At 43.2% G+C, this 15,215-nt stretch overlaps 1 long non-coding RNA gene across 1 annotated transcript in view; it reads left to right on the top strand.

The window, feature by feature from the left end:
- Positions 1-15,215, top strand: part of LOC114011895 (uncharacterized) — a 317,148-nt gene that overhangs the window by 149,277 nt on the left and 152,656 nt on the right. Inside the window, exon 15 of the long non-coding RNA XR_008745696.1 lies at positions 13,334-13,443. This is a non-coding gene — a long non-coding RNA (uncharacterized LOC114011895). The remainder of the gene's footprint in view (positions 1-13,333; positions 13,444-15,215) is intronic.

Here is a 15,215-nt window from a genome sequence, read left to right as displayed (position 1 = left end):
CCTACAATCACTGTAATGTTTATGCATTATTGGGGAGATAAATTGCATAATTCTCATTTTACAATTTAAATGTAATTATGAGCTTACTAATGACTAAAACCTGAATTTGCTAGACTATCAGTTTTTCTAACACTTGCCAAAATTATAGGTAATTACTTAGAGCTTACAATAATTATAAGTCCATCTTTTAAATAATTAATGTGCACTTTCATGGTACAAAACAGCTAGTAATCAAACGACCTCTGGCTTTTACAGCAAGCCCATGCAATTAGTCTCATTGTGTAGTCTATAGAAATGTACCCATTACAAGAGTCTGTTAAGTTGGCAGGCTTGATATTGATGGCTGTTGCATTTTATGGTACCAGACAATGATTAACACACAACGGCTTTTAGAAATGTGGGTAAGGACAAAATCTGAGTGCATTTTCTGAGCCATGACATGCAAATCCAGAAAAGCAAATACAGGTGAGAGGAGTTTGAAGTTACATTCTGTTGGCTTTTGGATTGTCAGATATTCTGCCAGGGGGGTTTCTCAAGTCTATTTATCTGCATCCTGTGGCTCAGATCATTAGCCCAAGAAAGAACCAACAACCTATACGAGGAGGGGGGGGGGTGGGTGGGGGGGTGTTACATTGTATTAGACCAATTACTTTTACTGTGGTAGCACCTTTCAGGTTGCCTCGCTGCTGCCCTAGGGTAGGTGCTGCCCAAGCACAGTATAAATGTTCCTTCCTCCAGAGTCTCAAAATTTAATGGGATGTCAGTGGGAAATAGATGCCTAACTTGTGAAGCCCATAGGTGTCTGCTTGTCAGAAGCATCCAGGCCAAATTGCCTTAATTTCTGTGCTTTAACTGGTGGTGAAGCTTTCTTGAGAGCCTGAAACCTATGTGCAGAAACCAGAATGCACAGGACTGACTTGGTTGGCTTAATCTGAACCCCTGTGCCAAAAACTTTTGCAAATTCAGCCCTTTTCCCAGCAATGCACCGTATCCTCTCACCAAATAAAAGGTCTTTATTAGATAAAGCCAAAGCTGGTTACAGCAGTGATTCTGGTGTTTGCTGTTTTCTCTGCAAACCTGTCTCCTAGACAAAGTTTTACGACATCATTTTCTTTGAAGGAACAAAATAAAACAACTCTACGTAAGGCAAAATCAAACCTTAAAATCAGTGTCAACCATTTCAGGGTCAATGCATGGATATCAGCAGTGGAACTACTGCAGTGTGGTGCGCTGTAAATGTAGTGCTGTCTTTGTAGTATAAATGAAGTGGTTTTGTCAGACTTGTTCCTCGGATGAAGAATTGCCCTTTGCCTGCCCCATCTCCATATAGCGCAGCCTCTCCTCCCTCAGCCCCGACACCTGTAACCAGGGAGTGGTGTGCGATGGCTGCCCTCTGCCCAGACATCACCATCCATTCTGATCCCACCTGCGGCACCGAAACGTGACGATGAACAAATCACTTAGCCTCTTTGAACCCCAGTTTACCTGTCTGAGAATTATGGTAACAGTTCCCTAGCACACCAGGGTGATGGGAGGATTAATTAATGTTTATAAAGACTTTGAGGTCTTCAGACGAAAATTGCTACAGTATATAAGTGCAAAGTAATTATGATTATCATTACTTTCATTTGCATGTATAGACTGTAATTAGCTGTGGATTGTATTGCATTGACTGAATAATTTAAAAGGTCTCTTCATGAAGGTGTCACTTTAAATGTTTTTACATTTTGCGTTTAATACCACCAAGGTTTATCTTCTTTTTCTCTTTCCTTACCCTCTGATAGTGACACATTCTGCAGTGTTGGTTTATTGGAGCCCTGAATGTAAAGTACTCTATTTCTTGTCCTGTTTTCCTTCATTATAGAACAGAATAGAATTCTGTGCTGATTAAAGAGCTTATTTAACACTGCAGGATGTTGCCCTGGTAGGTCCCTCCTGTGCAAACCACAGGAGGGAGCCTCAGGCTCAGCACCCCATTGGTACTCGGGCTGTTCTTAGGGCACCTCCAAACTGCCCTGGGCACAGCGTTGCTGTGGATCTGATGAGGGTTATGTGTATACATAGCTCTTGTGACAGTTCTCTTGAGTACCCACTCCATATTTACTTTGTGATTACGCTTGTTATTGAACGTCATAGAAGGATCTTCATTTTCTACTCTTCTCTGCATGCCTTGCAGCATAAAGGAGTAAGGAAGAAACAACAATGGCCAGACGCTCATTCTCTGGGCTAGTGTCCTTTCAAATGCTTCCCAAGTGCCTCCTTTAAGCCTTCTTTTGCAAACCCATGTATCATGTGACAGCTGCTCTCAAGGTGAATGCAATAAATAGTCTGTGTAGTAATTTCTGTTCCCTTGTAAATGAATGGATTTGGGAAAAAGAGAGGCATCCTCCAGGTTGCTTCAAGACTCAGCTACAATTACAACCAAGTTTATCCAACTCGGAACTGAAGCAGTGAAATTAGGAACGTGGCTACCCTGGAGATCCCTCTGTAGTCTGGGGAAGGAGGAGGACAGGTCAGACCTTAACAAGTACTGCTTACTTGCATAGGTTATATGGGGAGCCATGCTACTCAAATTTAAGTGCCCCACTTAAGTTATTAAAAAAAAGTGGAGCCATCCATTTTCTTGCTCTGCACCTTCTGGAAACACGGACATGTAAATTCCTTAAGTGTCTAAAATCTTGTTTTGTCTGATCTGTGCATATATCAACTTACTGCTGGGGATGGGAGCAGGAGCTAAAATAGTGTTTAGTAGTTACTCCCCTGAGACTCGATAATTTGTCTTCTAAGAACATAACAAGCAGTAGATTTGTACGATCCCTGAATCCCGGGAAGTCAAAGCCAGTTTGTTTGTTTAGTGACCCCCAAACCCAAGGCCCTGTCTTTGGAACTTATTTGAGAATCTTACTTTATGCTGTGAAAACAGAAGTAATTGTGCTTCTTTAAGCAAACACTGGAAACCACACTTAAATTAACATGTCTTAATTAGGCAAAGGAGAAATTGTTGTTTGTATTGCATGTCAGAATTATGCACCTGTTGATAGAAGGCAGGAGCTGGAGCTCCTCTGTTACTTGAGCCTGGTTCAGCACACGCGCTGTGCTGTCCATGCAGTGGGAGCTGAAACAGAGCAAGGTCTTAAAAAAAAAAAATAGTCAGGATGAGTTTGGTACAATGCTCTGGGTGATGCTCTGTTTGTGTTGAGAAAGGAATGTACTCTGAATAATTAGAAAAGATAAGGTGGGCACCTGAAGAAGATAAGGAGACCATCAAGTCAGGAAACCATTGAACAAAGAAAATGGAAAGGTCTATCCCACCTAGATCCCACCTATTATGAATGGAATTATTGGGTGTCCAAATCAAATGAATATGTATCTAAAGATGTTGTGTAATCTCTCATGAAAACTGTATAAAACACCTGACTTTTCACTGAAAACTTTGGAGCTAGCTTGTCTGGTGCGAATTGCCTAGCTCCCCAGTGTTGCACGAAATAAATACCTTTGCTGCTTAAAGACAAAACTGATCTCTGAGCAGTTACTCTGTGCCATTTTGGCATCAGAGCCCCCTCACTTGGTCATCCTGCATCCAGTGGAGCCTCATGCACAAGGCATGCCTCCTGCTCAGTCCTCTCAACAGAGCAGCTAAAAACCAGTAGAGCATGTCCAGGCAAGTGACATATTCTCAGAGAAGTTTCCTATTACTTAGTTTCAGAGTCTGGCCTCCTGACTTTAGCTGGAGATGGTGGAACGCTGCAGTAGTCACTTAGCACACTGCAGCGTGTTTTTCTGTGATGACCTTGGTGTGATACGGAAGACCACTTGAATTTGTTGTAAGGGAAATGCTGTTGTTTTCCGATGCTTGAGCTAAATTTACAGTTGACAATGCTATCCATCACTTCAAAGTACCTTGAAAAAAACCCTACTGCCTACAGTAGTATCTGAAACTCATCATCTTCTAAATGTGTTTGTCCCTCTGAGGAAGGGAGGCACAGTGCTCCCATCCCATCATTCCCAGTGAAGAACAGAAGCATAAGGAGCCTGTGGAAGAGCACGTACTTAAGACAGAGCAGGGATAAGGGGAGAGGAAACATCTTTAAAACACTTAAAAATGGGAAGAGAGTAATCTGTCCTTCTTACCTGTGGTAGATAGAACAAGGACATTTAGGCTTTATACTGCAGCCAAGGAGATTCAGATGGCCTGCTCCGGAAAGCTTTTCGTGAAATATTTGGTGAGGATTGGAACAGATGGCCCTGGGAGGCCCTGCAGTTGGGGCAAGTGAGAGTCTCTGATACATAACACCGGGATACAGCCAGATAAGTAAGGGGATAGATTCTATGTTGTCTTGAAGACCCTTCTGGCCCTGTAATACAAGACTGACTGGATCACTCATGCTTTGGGTCCCAGGTTAGCTTCTAAGCCCAGGACTTGCCCTTTTCACATGCTGAAAATTGCATAATTTTTGTATCAAGTCTGGGTAAAGATTTATCATAGGATGATTCATACAGGCTGAATTCAGGCATCTAAATGAAACGAGAATGGAGCACAGCGGTTTGGGCCAGGCAGCTTAGAAGTGTTTGAAGAATATTTTTTTTTTCTTTTTATGTTTTGAAGAGCAGTTTTGGGGTTAGGATTCTCCATCTAGTTCTGCTGCTGTCAACGTGAGCTACTACTGAGCACAGCAGTGAGCTCCCCAACAGCAAAATTAGCTGGGGTCAAGCTGGGGACTGTTATAACAGCAGTCTGGGTTCCCCGTATCTTTTAACCTCCAATGAAAGAGAGAATCCACAATGAAAAGCATTTCTGCTTCTTTAGCTTTTCCTGGAGCTATGAGTCAGCTTTACAACGCGATAACTGAAACGCAAATCTTGTTCATTTATCTGAAATGACTACAGGAAATCAAGTTATCCTGCAGGTCTGTTCATTCTTGGTTTCTCTTCCTCTGTGACAAATTGCACAATGATAACTTTGTAGGAAAGTTTTGGGTATCCCCCAGTAGCAAGGTGGGAATGTGTCCAGTGTGCAGCGTTGACTAAAACTATTTAGCACTCTCAAGTGTACAGATTGAATGAAATCAAGAGTTGTTTACTGTATCCATAAATGTGAATCAATAGCTTGTTAGTCCATGCCAGCCTCATTAAAATTAACTGTATCTGAAAGAATGAATGATTTTATGGTGATGGATAGTCCACCTAGAGTACATTATTAGAGAAGATGTAGAACCTGGAAATGCAGTGAAAATAGTTCATTTGAGAAGGCTGTTGTCAGCAGAATGTTTTTGCAAGTAATTATGCATGTTGAATTACTGTGGAAAGAAAGGGCAGGAACATCAGCTGACCTAACCCCGCATAGTTCTGGTGACTTCAGTGGAGGTGCAGGAATTTACATGTGAGGAGGATCAGGATCTCATCCAAAGCCAGAGACAGTCCATGAAGACACTTCTGGTGATTTCAGTGGGTCAAGATTACTAGTCCGTGAAGTCACACTGCTCAGCCGCCTAAGGCAATACTGTTTGTGTGGTGAGGCTTAAGTGTGAATATTGCTCTTCTGAACAGTTAAGGCTGCAGTGAACATCTTAGAACAGCTGAGGACCTCATCTTCCCACATGTGCTTTATTCACAACATGTTCTGTCTTAATCCTACTGTTACTGCATTGACATTTAGGTAAATCAGAGCCAAAAGAACTAGAATAAAAGGTAGGGCCAAGATCTTCCTTGGTTCCCTCTATTAGAGTTCCTTATTGGCTCATCCCATGGAGAAGTTAAGATTCCCCTCATGAAATTAATTGTGTAAGAATGGCCACACCAGACTAAATATTCTCCTCTCCAAAAACATGGATGACCTGGTTTGAGGAGTGAGACATGAGTACACTTGGACTTTCTTTTTCCCTGTGCTTTTTATCAGTGGGGTTTCAGGACACTGGTTTGGGATATGGTTGTGAAGACGGTGCAGTGCCACTCCGGACCAGTCCCGTTTCTTGCTATACAGCAGGAGACATGTTGCTCCGTTATATTTTGTAAAGGGAGGCTGGAAGGCATCTCTCAGAGTTCCTTGCATTAGATATGAGATAAGAAGAATATATACAAGCAGGTTTTTTTAATTTGCACTCTCCTGAGCAGACTGAGTACTACTTTGAGTCATCAGTATTCAGATCACATCTTCTTGCAAACAGGTCTGTTGTTGCTGTAATTAGGCTTAGTTTACAAAATCCTTCACTAGCATTTTACAAACTGGCTGGTGATTTTTTTAAGTGCCCAGTTACCTTGAAAACAAAATCATTACATTCTCTCATTTTAGAGGCTTGAGCAATTGTAACTTAAAAACCTTAGATAAGAGTGGTTGGCCTCAGTCAGACCCAAAATCTAATCAGACAGCTGTGATTTATTATCTGACAGATAATAAAGGATGCTTAAGAAGGAGTGTAGGAGAGGAGTCAATTTAGGATGACCCTTTCCTTGGTACAGCCTCCCACCTCCAGAGAATTGGTGGTTTAAAGTCATTCTGGCTGCTGGAACAGGTGGTGCAGCTTCAGCAGCCCCATGCTGGACCTGAACTGGTTCCTGCAGACAAGAGAGTTCAATGTGACATCCCCATTGATACAGCTGCCCTGCTCTGTGCACGTAAATTGGTATCTCCACTCACTAGTTGCAGTCTGAGAAGAAATATCGGTACAAGTGTGGTTTGTAATTAGAAGTGACAACCCGTGGCTCTCTTCTCCACCTCCAAAACCCGCTACAACCCCTTCACCGAAAGCCACTGGAAGGATGGAAGTGTCCCTTTAATTAGAAGTGTATTAATAAATCCATCTTGCTCTCTAATCCCCACACACATAGTACAGTGATTCATTAGCACAGGAAGAGGCAATTTAGATTTCCTCAGATAATAGCAGCTGTCACTAATCAAATTAAAGGAGGAAGTGCAAATCTGAAGTTGGGCAAACTGGTCTGGCAGGGAGGAAGGCACAGGTTGGTGTGAAAGATCTTCATCCCAGCTGAAAGGAGGACTGGGGGCTGGTGGCAGAGGTAGCTCCCAAGGGCATCAGCAACTTCTCACCAGAAGAACTGCCACCAGTGCAGGGGCAGACAGTAGCCCCACTGCAGTCCCCGTGTCTAGAGCCTGAGAGGGTGCTGTTGCTGGTACGTAGAACTTCACTGGGGCTTTGAAATGTGCAGAAATAGCTAGTGCACACAGTGCTTTGTGCAAAACCTCCTCTGTTAACACAGAAACATTGATTTTTGAACCATGAATATATTTTTCAGAAATGATCAGGCTTCACTTGCGAAGGGGTGTGCTCACATCTTCAACATCCTCAGTGGAAGCCCCTCAGGATGCCACAGTACCTGGGCAACCAGAAAAAAAAGGAGGAAAAAAAGTTGTACTTAGCTTTTCTGAGTGAAGCATGCAGTGTTTCTCTCTCTCTCTCTTTTTTTTTTTTTAAATATATTTTGATGTTTCAGCTGGTACTTGTGCTAACCAGCATGAGCTGTTACTGATGTCAGTACTTACCAGCCACAGAGGACCATCCAGGCTGGGTGCTCCAGCAGCAGCTCTAGCTCCGGGTCTTCCCTCTGACAGGCATCAGAAGCAGATACATTTGACTGTAAGTGTTGAAACCCCCGACAGACAGATGAGGAACAAATGCCTCACAGGAGCCCACACTGAAAGAAAATATTAAGATCCCTTCCCCCATTTTGACAGCCATCAACTTTAGACAGCCATGATAGGCATATGTATTTCCAACGCCTTTTCATATCTCTTTTGCTTTTCCTTCAGGAACATCCCATGGCAATGAGTGCTGTAGGCTAATCACAGTATAAAAATATTTCTTTTTGCTGGCTTTGAATTTTTCCTCCTTTCAACTTCTTTGAAAGCTCCTCAGTGGTGTGCTGTGGCAAGAACAAAAGGTCTCATGGTCCCTTCCCCAACCTACTTGTGATGTTATCTAAATTTATCGCAGCTGCTCTTGTTTGTCCCCTTTGTAAAGCAGTAGCTTACTGACTGGTCTCTGTATATGAAGAGTTATTTTTGGAGTTGTTTTGGTATTTAGCTTCATGTGATGGCTTGGAGACTCAGGGCTGTGGCCACCCGTTGCAAGGGGCGGGGGGGCAGGTTGCATTGTAGACTGTGTGCAGGGCACTGACCCTGGTGCGGAAATTTGCAAGCTTGCTGCAACAAAAGGATTCTCTATCTTCCTGGTTCACATTTTGACAAAATTGATGAAGTGTCTCTTGTTTTGGTAGTGGTGAAAGCAATTAAACGTATGGGGTAACAGGGGAAACATGAAGCAGCCTGTCCCCAGGCCTTGCTGCCACTCATGCTGTGTGATTTCAGCCATTCCACACTTGTGCCATGTGCTCTCCCTGAAGCAAAGCAATTTTGTAGGTTTGCCTAACGTCCAACCTTGCCTGTGTGTAGTGAAAGCAGGAGATCAAAGGAATGAAAGTGCTCCCTTCGCTAGCACTTCAATCAGTGATATGAGCAATTAAAATATGAATTAATCTAAGGAAGATGAAAATGCAGATTTTGAATAGGAACCATTGGAGTCACCTTGAACTTGTGCTTAGTACTGTTTAGCCTGGGTGATTAAAGACATTTACACTCTATTAAATACCTTGCTGTTCTAATGTGAAAAATACCTTGTCAGCTGGGTATCCTGCATGCCTGCCATAAGGAACAACCTTGCTGTTGACTGGCTTGTCTATTAATTCTGAATAATGTAATAGTGTCAATGTGAAGAAGAACAAACAGCCCAATTTTATGTGGCGAGGAAAGGCAGTGGCAGCCTGTTTCTTCCCAGCATGGCTATGATGATAGGGAAGGCAATAGCAATTATCTTTGCCTTTGTCCTGAGCTGGTTGTCTCAGGCTCAGACACTATTGTCAGGCTGTTGGGCTGCTATAGTTTGTGCTTTAGGAATGAGGAATGTGAACACAGCAGGTAGGAATTGATGTCTTGGGGTCACCTCTGGACTTGTGAAACCATCTGGGCAACTGTCCACCCAGCACTGGTGACGCTGCCTGTGCAATGGCAGGTGTTCCCTCGTGGGTCTGGAAATGTGGGACCATGAGCTGTGGTCCCACGTCAGGGACAGGAGGAGCCACCATCCCCCCCTGCCCATGCCCGCAGCTTCCCTTGTGGGGAGCCCAAGGGAACCTTCCACATTGCTTTCCCCATCCCTAGTGAGCACACAGATGATCGCCTGTTTGGAGAGCACTGCAGGATGTTCAGATGAAAAATGGATGTGAAAAACGCAGGCAGAGCTGCTGGGGGCTTCCACCGCCCTGCAAAGCAGGGACCCCTCCTGTGGCACTGCACAGGACACCCTTCCCATCAGGAAGACCCAGTGGGATTCCTGGCATTGGGCTGACAGGTCAAGTAAGACCATCGGTGAATTTATCACAACTTTATCTGGAGACAGATACTGCAGTACCCCCGGGATAGCATTCACAAACCAAGCCCTGGCTCTGTTTGCAGATGGAAAAGCAAGACGGACTATGTGGAAATCCCTGCTGGGTTTTTCATCTCTGAATGTCAAGCCTATTTCTGGGTCAGACTCCTAAGGGGAAGTGTGGTTGAGTTATTCAGAGAAAGGAAAGGGGGTAGTAGGAAATGAGGAATGTCTGATTGTGTTGGATAGTGTTTATATGTCCTTGTCCGTAATAATCTGCCTTCAAAAAGGGAACTACTGCATCAGGTCCAACTCTTGGGAAGGATGGGAGACTTCCTTCCCAGAGTGGGCTGGGGCTGTTTGCGAGAGACCTTTGGGCCAGGACCGCAGAGCCGAGCATGGGGAGAGCACAGAGTGCAAGCTGCTGAGCACCACGCTGAGGGCAAGCCTTAAGGAAAGGGACCTGTCCCCCAGGAACACAGTGGGGACCTTTATTTAATCCACACAGTCCCGAGTATTGTAAAAAAAGAAAAGCCGTTAGTTCTGTTCCCTGTCCAAAGAAAACCTCTCTGGGGTTGTTAAAGCCCTTCTGTGATGTCCTGGAGAGTAGGTCTGGGCTGATCTACCTGACAGGTCTGACTGCCTCGGTTTCTGTCACAGCAATATTTCTCAGCTAGTTGTTAAAGCCCTTCTGTGATGTCCTGGAGAGTAGGTCTGGGCTGATCTACCTGACAGGTCTGACTGCCTCGGTTTCTGTCACAGCAATATTTCTCAGCTAGTTTACAATACAAATTTGAAGAAATTTTCATTATTGCAGAAAATTTCCTCCAACACTGGTAATTTCAAATTGTACATGGTATTCCGAACATAAATAGCTTATAAATACAGTCTATGTTTACTATACATGATTGTCAGCTTTGCCAGGCACCAAATCCCCAAGGTCTTTTTTCTTCCTTAGCCTGAGAACCTCAGACAGTAACTGATCTAAAAGATGTTCTAAAACAGCTTCACTGAGAACTGTTATTCCTTTCTGGGCCAGTCAGTAAATACTCCCAGTGGAAGCACTCGGGCCTGCGGGGATGATAACTTCTCCCCCCTGCAGGACAGCAAAATTCATGAGTGCTCAATTGGACTGGGAAAAATAGGATATTCTGTAAATTGAGGTAAACTTTAGTATTTTTATCCCCTCACAAACCAAGTATGGCCATGCTAGGTGGCCCTGTGGGCAGAGGTCTCGTTACTGCTGCTGCTTGACCGTACTAATGCGGGTGAAAATGTTTCTAATAGCTGTTGGGAACTCCCAGCACTGGAATGCCAACCCAAACTTTTGGCAGAAGGAAAGGTATTCACAGAGCAGCCATGGAGGTTTGGTGTTTCCCACCTATCCTATAAGAAAACTTAGTGGAAACAATAATGCGCTGCGAGAAGTAACGCTGTTTATGCCAATAAGCCGCACGTAAAAATGTTTAATCGCTTTCCCTCAGCTCTATTACTGATTATTTTTAACTATAACAGCCAGTAAAGATCCAATGCAGTTTCCACTGACATGTGAAAGCTGCTTTTTAACTGCAGTTGGTGCTGAATTAGTTCCCAAATAGACCTCTAGTCATCACTTGAAAGGGCTGTGCTAAGTATATTGTAATGGAACTTGTAATAAACACATTTTTCTGAACTAATGTAGTAGGATAAAATACATCAGATTTCTGTGTTAACAACCCAGCCAGGAGAGGTAAATGGAATTGAAACATTGCTTCTGTCATTTGTACGTGGGAGTGAGAGAGACACTTTCTCATTACAAGTACTTTAGGGCTATGTTTAAACACCTTCTGTTGGCTTGCCCTTGAACTCTGTCCCCTTCGTCCAATTAAGCAGAACTCTGTGAAAGAGAAATGTAGCTCAGAGCTCGCCCTGCAAACTGTAGGGCACTGTAAAGACTCGGATCTAATCCTACTATCATGAGGGGTTTGAAAAGTTTAAATCAATTGTCTGTGGAAAATCAATTATGAAGCAGACCAGTTTGCCTTTGTGGCGAATGGAACTGATTCATCTGTGGAGTGCTTTCCTGTTCCGAAAGAATGATATTTGAGGTCTACGGCAGCAAATATTGGGAGAGAAACCGAACAACTTCCTACTTAATGGTAAGCAAAGTACCAGCCAGAGCTGCTTTCAGACCACGAAGCTCAATGCTTCAGCTGGTGATAGCAGTTCTTATACTGTCATGTCTCTTGTGCTGACATGCTTCAGGCATTCTAGTAAATTCACTGATCCTTCTTCACCCTGCTATTTTTGTGAAAACATGGATTTGGTTGACAGTGCAAGTTACTGCAGCATATACAATAGCCCAGCAAAATCCCAGCTAGTAGTGATTTCACTGGAGTCCTTATTTAATAATTTAGAAATGTAGTTAGCATTCGCAAATTGTCACTGACATCAAGGGATGTTAGGTATCACTAACGGGAGAGCTCTCGTTAACTTTAGTAAGCTCAGAGTTAGACCTTAGATCCAGGTAAGAGTTAACACATCTCCAGATATGAGCACAGGACCTGCTTATTACAGAATATTGTAAGATACTGATGCTGTCAAAGGTTTCCACACAGCTTGATTCTAGCTTTACCTCTGCTAGAAGAAGAGGTAACTAATACAGTGTTTGGTGCAGGAAATTGCAGTGACATAAGGGAAAAGGAACAAGGAAACATTTTCAGATATATAACCCTTTTGGATATGCCTTTCCAATATAAAGAAACCAATTTCATTATGAGAGTGATTGGACGCAAGCAGAGGACCAGAGAGGTTATGGGATCTCTACCAGGGGAGATACTTAAAACAGACAAGGTCCTTGGCAATCTGATCTAGTTGGCACAGCTTTGAGCAGGAGGTTGGCCTAAAGACCTCCAAAGGTCCCTCCCAACTTAAATTATTCAGTGATTCTGTTTCTTGCATGGTCCCATCCTGCACACATCCAGTGGTGAGAGCATGTAGGACAAATAACTATCACTAGAAGTATTTTCTGGTTGGTGTTGCACATTTAAAACATTCCAGTGCTTGAAGATCATTCAGAACAAATAAGAATCCTCAGTGAAACAAATCAGTGTTAACAGTAAGTAATTTGGTTTTCCTATCCATCACATCTCTCCAAGGGAGCAGTGGCAGTACAGCACTTCAAATTATTAAATTGCTAGTTTGAATTGTGTATTTTTTTTCTCTGAATATGCAGAGTTGACCCAGTGTCTGACGATAGCTTAGTGTGATGGCATTACAAATAAAAGATGGAAATGTGAATTGCTGTGAAAGACCAGCTTCACTCTAAGAATCTACCAATCACCTCATCAGCTGATTGAGCTGTGCCCACTCTTAGAGAAGAGACAAACGGAGTGATCACAACAACAGAGAGCAGATTCTGGTCTCTTCTTTCAGTACTTTTGCTTCCTTCCTCCATCATTTATTTCTTTTTCCTTCTTCTGGGGATATTTTTCAAAATTGTGTGATACTTGATATGACACAAGTGAGCAATAAAGCAAAAATCGTTGCAGAGTCATTTTAGTTATGGAGTGCCATTAAAATTGTCATTTATTTGCTGTCATTTAATTGACAGAGCTTGAATTAAGAGAACTTGTCAATGGATTTCTACTGCTGGGGGTGGGATATGGAATTTAGCATCATACAGTAACAGGGAAAAAGAAGCCCTTTATCATGTCTGCATTGCACAGGAAATGTTGTCTTGCCTTAATATTACACTGAGGCTGCAAACACTCTTTGGCTGTAACAAAGTGCCAAGATGGGGAAGGAAACAGTCTTATTGGGTTAAATCAGGCACAGACCGTGCAAGTTGAGGTACTGGTCGAACAGCAACTGAAAGTAACTCTTCAGTAATCCTCGTAATAAAAAAGCAGTTCAGAAGGGAATGGTGGATATCGAACTGAAGAACTTGATTGCATTTCTTGTCCTCATTACAGCCTGAATAGTGACGGAGAAAGAGGAAAAGCACAAGAGGATGAAACTCCAGTTTTAAATAGTCAAGCAGCAGCAGTAATGAGAGATCTGCTCACAGAAACACCTAATGCAGGTAAACAAGCAGCCAGAATGAAAAGCAGAGAAAACAGGTCATCATCTAAGTAACCTGGTCAGGCAGCGGGAGGAGTGGAATAAGTGGCGATTCATAGAGAATATTACAGTTTTTACTTGCCCACATCTTCCATTTTATTGTTGTATAAAGTAGTACTGAGGTGATTTTAAAACAGTGCAGTTCTCATACTAAAACTTATCACAAGTGATTTGCTCTAAGGTTCTTCAGGGCAGCACCACAAAATTCCCCCAGAAGCCCTTACTCCCTTGCCACCTTTATTTGTAGAGCCGTAAAGCAAACGTTGTAATTACAGGTTGGTGCAAGCCAAATTGATTGCCCACTGGTCTGTTTTTAATTAAAATCAGGCAAGCTTGGTAATCTTCTAACATGTCCAGGAAAGCTGGATGAGTGTGTAAATGCACCCATGCATTTTATTGATTTGAGTTAGAAATTCAACCAACTCCTGAAATGAATCCCATAAAAACCAAAGCACGTTCTGGGATCTGAGATTCACTTTCACATGTGGAGTACCTATGTTTCTAAACTTCTTGTCTGCTGGATACAGAAGACAGACAAGAATATTTAATAGTTAATACCCAGTATCTTACTGATTTTAGAGAAAGTTATTTTAAAATAGAGTGAGAGACAAGGTTTTATAATTGCATATTTCGTACCAGGGGTGTAACAGTCACCATCGTAAAAGCATCTCTGAGACAGAGAGTAAAATCCATCCCTCCTCCAGCTAAGAACACAATCTGTCCCACTGAATTTGAACCCAGCACAGGGATAAATGTCATCCTGTGGCTTCAGTGGCATTTGCAATATATCTCATGCTTTCTGTCGTAGTTACTGGAAAATACCAACATATCTCAGAAATCCTGGCATAGTATTGATTGGAAAATGCTGGAGGAGGGTTGAGTTTAAATGCAAGCAGTGTGTCAGAGAAGTTGTTGATTGTTATAGCGCATGCTGATAGCGTGGAAGGGGCTTCCGTGCAGGACACTACCTCTGAGGAAATAGCTCCCAGTGCTCTCTGTGAGAGCTGCGACAGAGCCACAGTGTTACGTGTGCAGGGCAAGAGTTTCCATTAAGGCATGCTTTAAACCAGCCCCAGTCTGGGCTTGATCCTGACCTCTCTCCAGAGGATGCTGTGAGGGACATCAGGCAAGGCTGGGCCTGACTCACATGCAGGTGTACGAGATCACAGCCATCAGAAGCGTCAAGTCATACCTAGCTTGAAGTTCCTCAGAGTCAAGCTTTCTGCTGTCATGCCCCAAAATACTTCGCTGAGACACGTAAGTACCTACATATGGATTTAGATGCCTATCCTTTAAGTATCTAAGATAAAAAAACAGGCTGCAGGTTTGGTCTCCTGTGACTTGTGTTTCCTTGATGCTATGATGAGTGAAACCTCTCTCTGTGGCTGCTGTGGTCCCTGGAGGGGAAGCTGTCTTCATCTCTAAAACTCAATTGAGGTAGAGCCAGACATGGCCAGCAGCAGCGCTCAGGGCCTTGCAGGGTTAAACTTTTTAGTGAGGGGTAAGAGATAGGAAATTCAGGCTGGTGTGGGCATCTCATTCACTTGGCTTTTCTGAGACCAAATGACCCTTAACCGCCAGGGTTGAGGACAGATTGCTGATGGCTTCGTGATGTGATAGCGTAAAGGAGGGTGCAAGAGAGCGGTTCTTAGAGGGTAGTATTAGCAAGGCAGCTATGTTCTGCTGGTGGCCCCTTGGCTTGGAGGGCCTTTCCGCAGTGTGCAGAGCCCCCAA

Source organism: Falco peregrinus, chromosome 2 (genome assembly GCF_023634155.1).
Source record: "Falco peregrinus isolate bFalPer1 chromosome 2, bFalPer1.pri, whole genome shotgun sequence".
Taxonomy (NCBI): domain Eukaryota; kingdom Metazoa; phylum Chordata; class Aves; order Falconiformes; family Falconidae; genus Falco; species Falco peregrinus.
The sequence above is the reverse complement of the archived record's forward strand: the minus strand, read 5'-3'. Positions and strand labels throughout refer to the sequence as shown.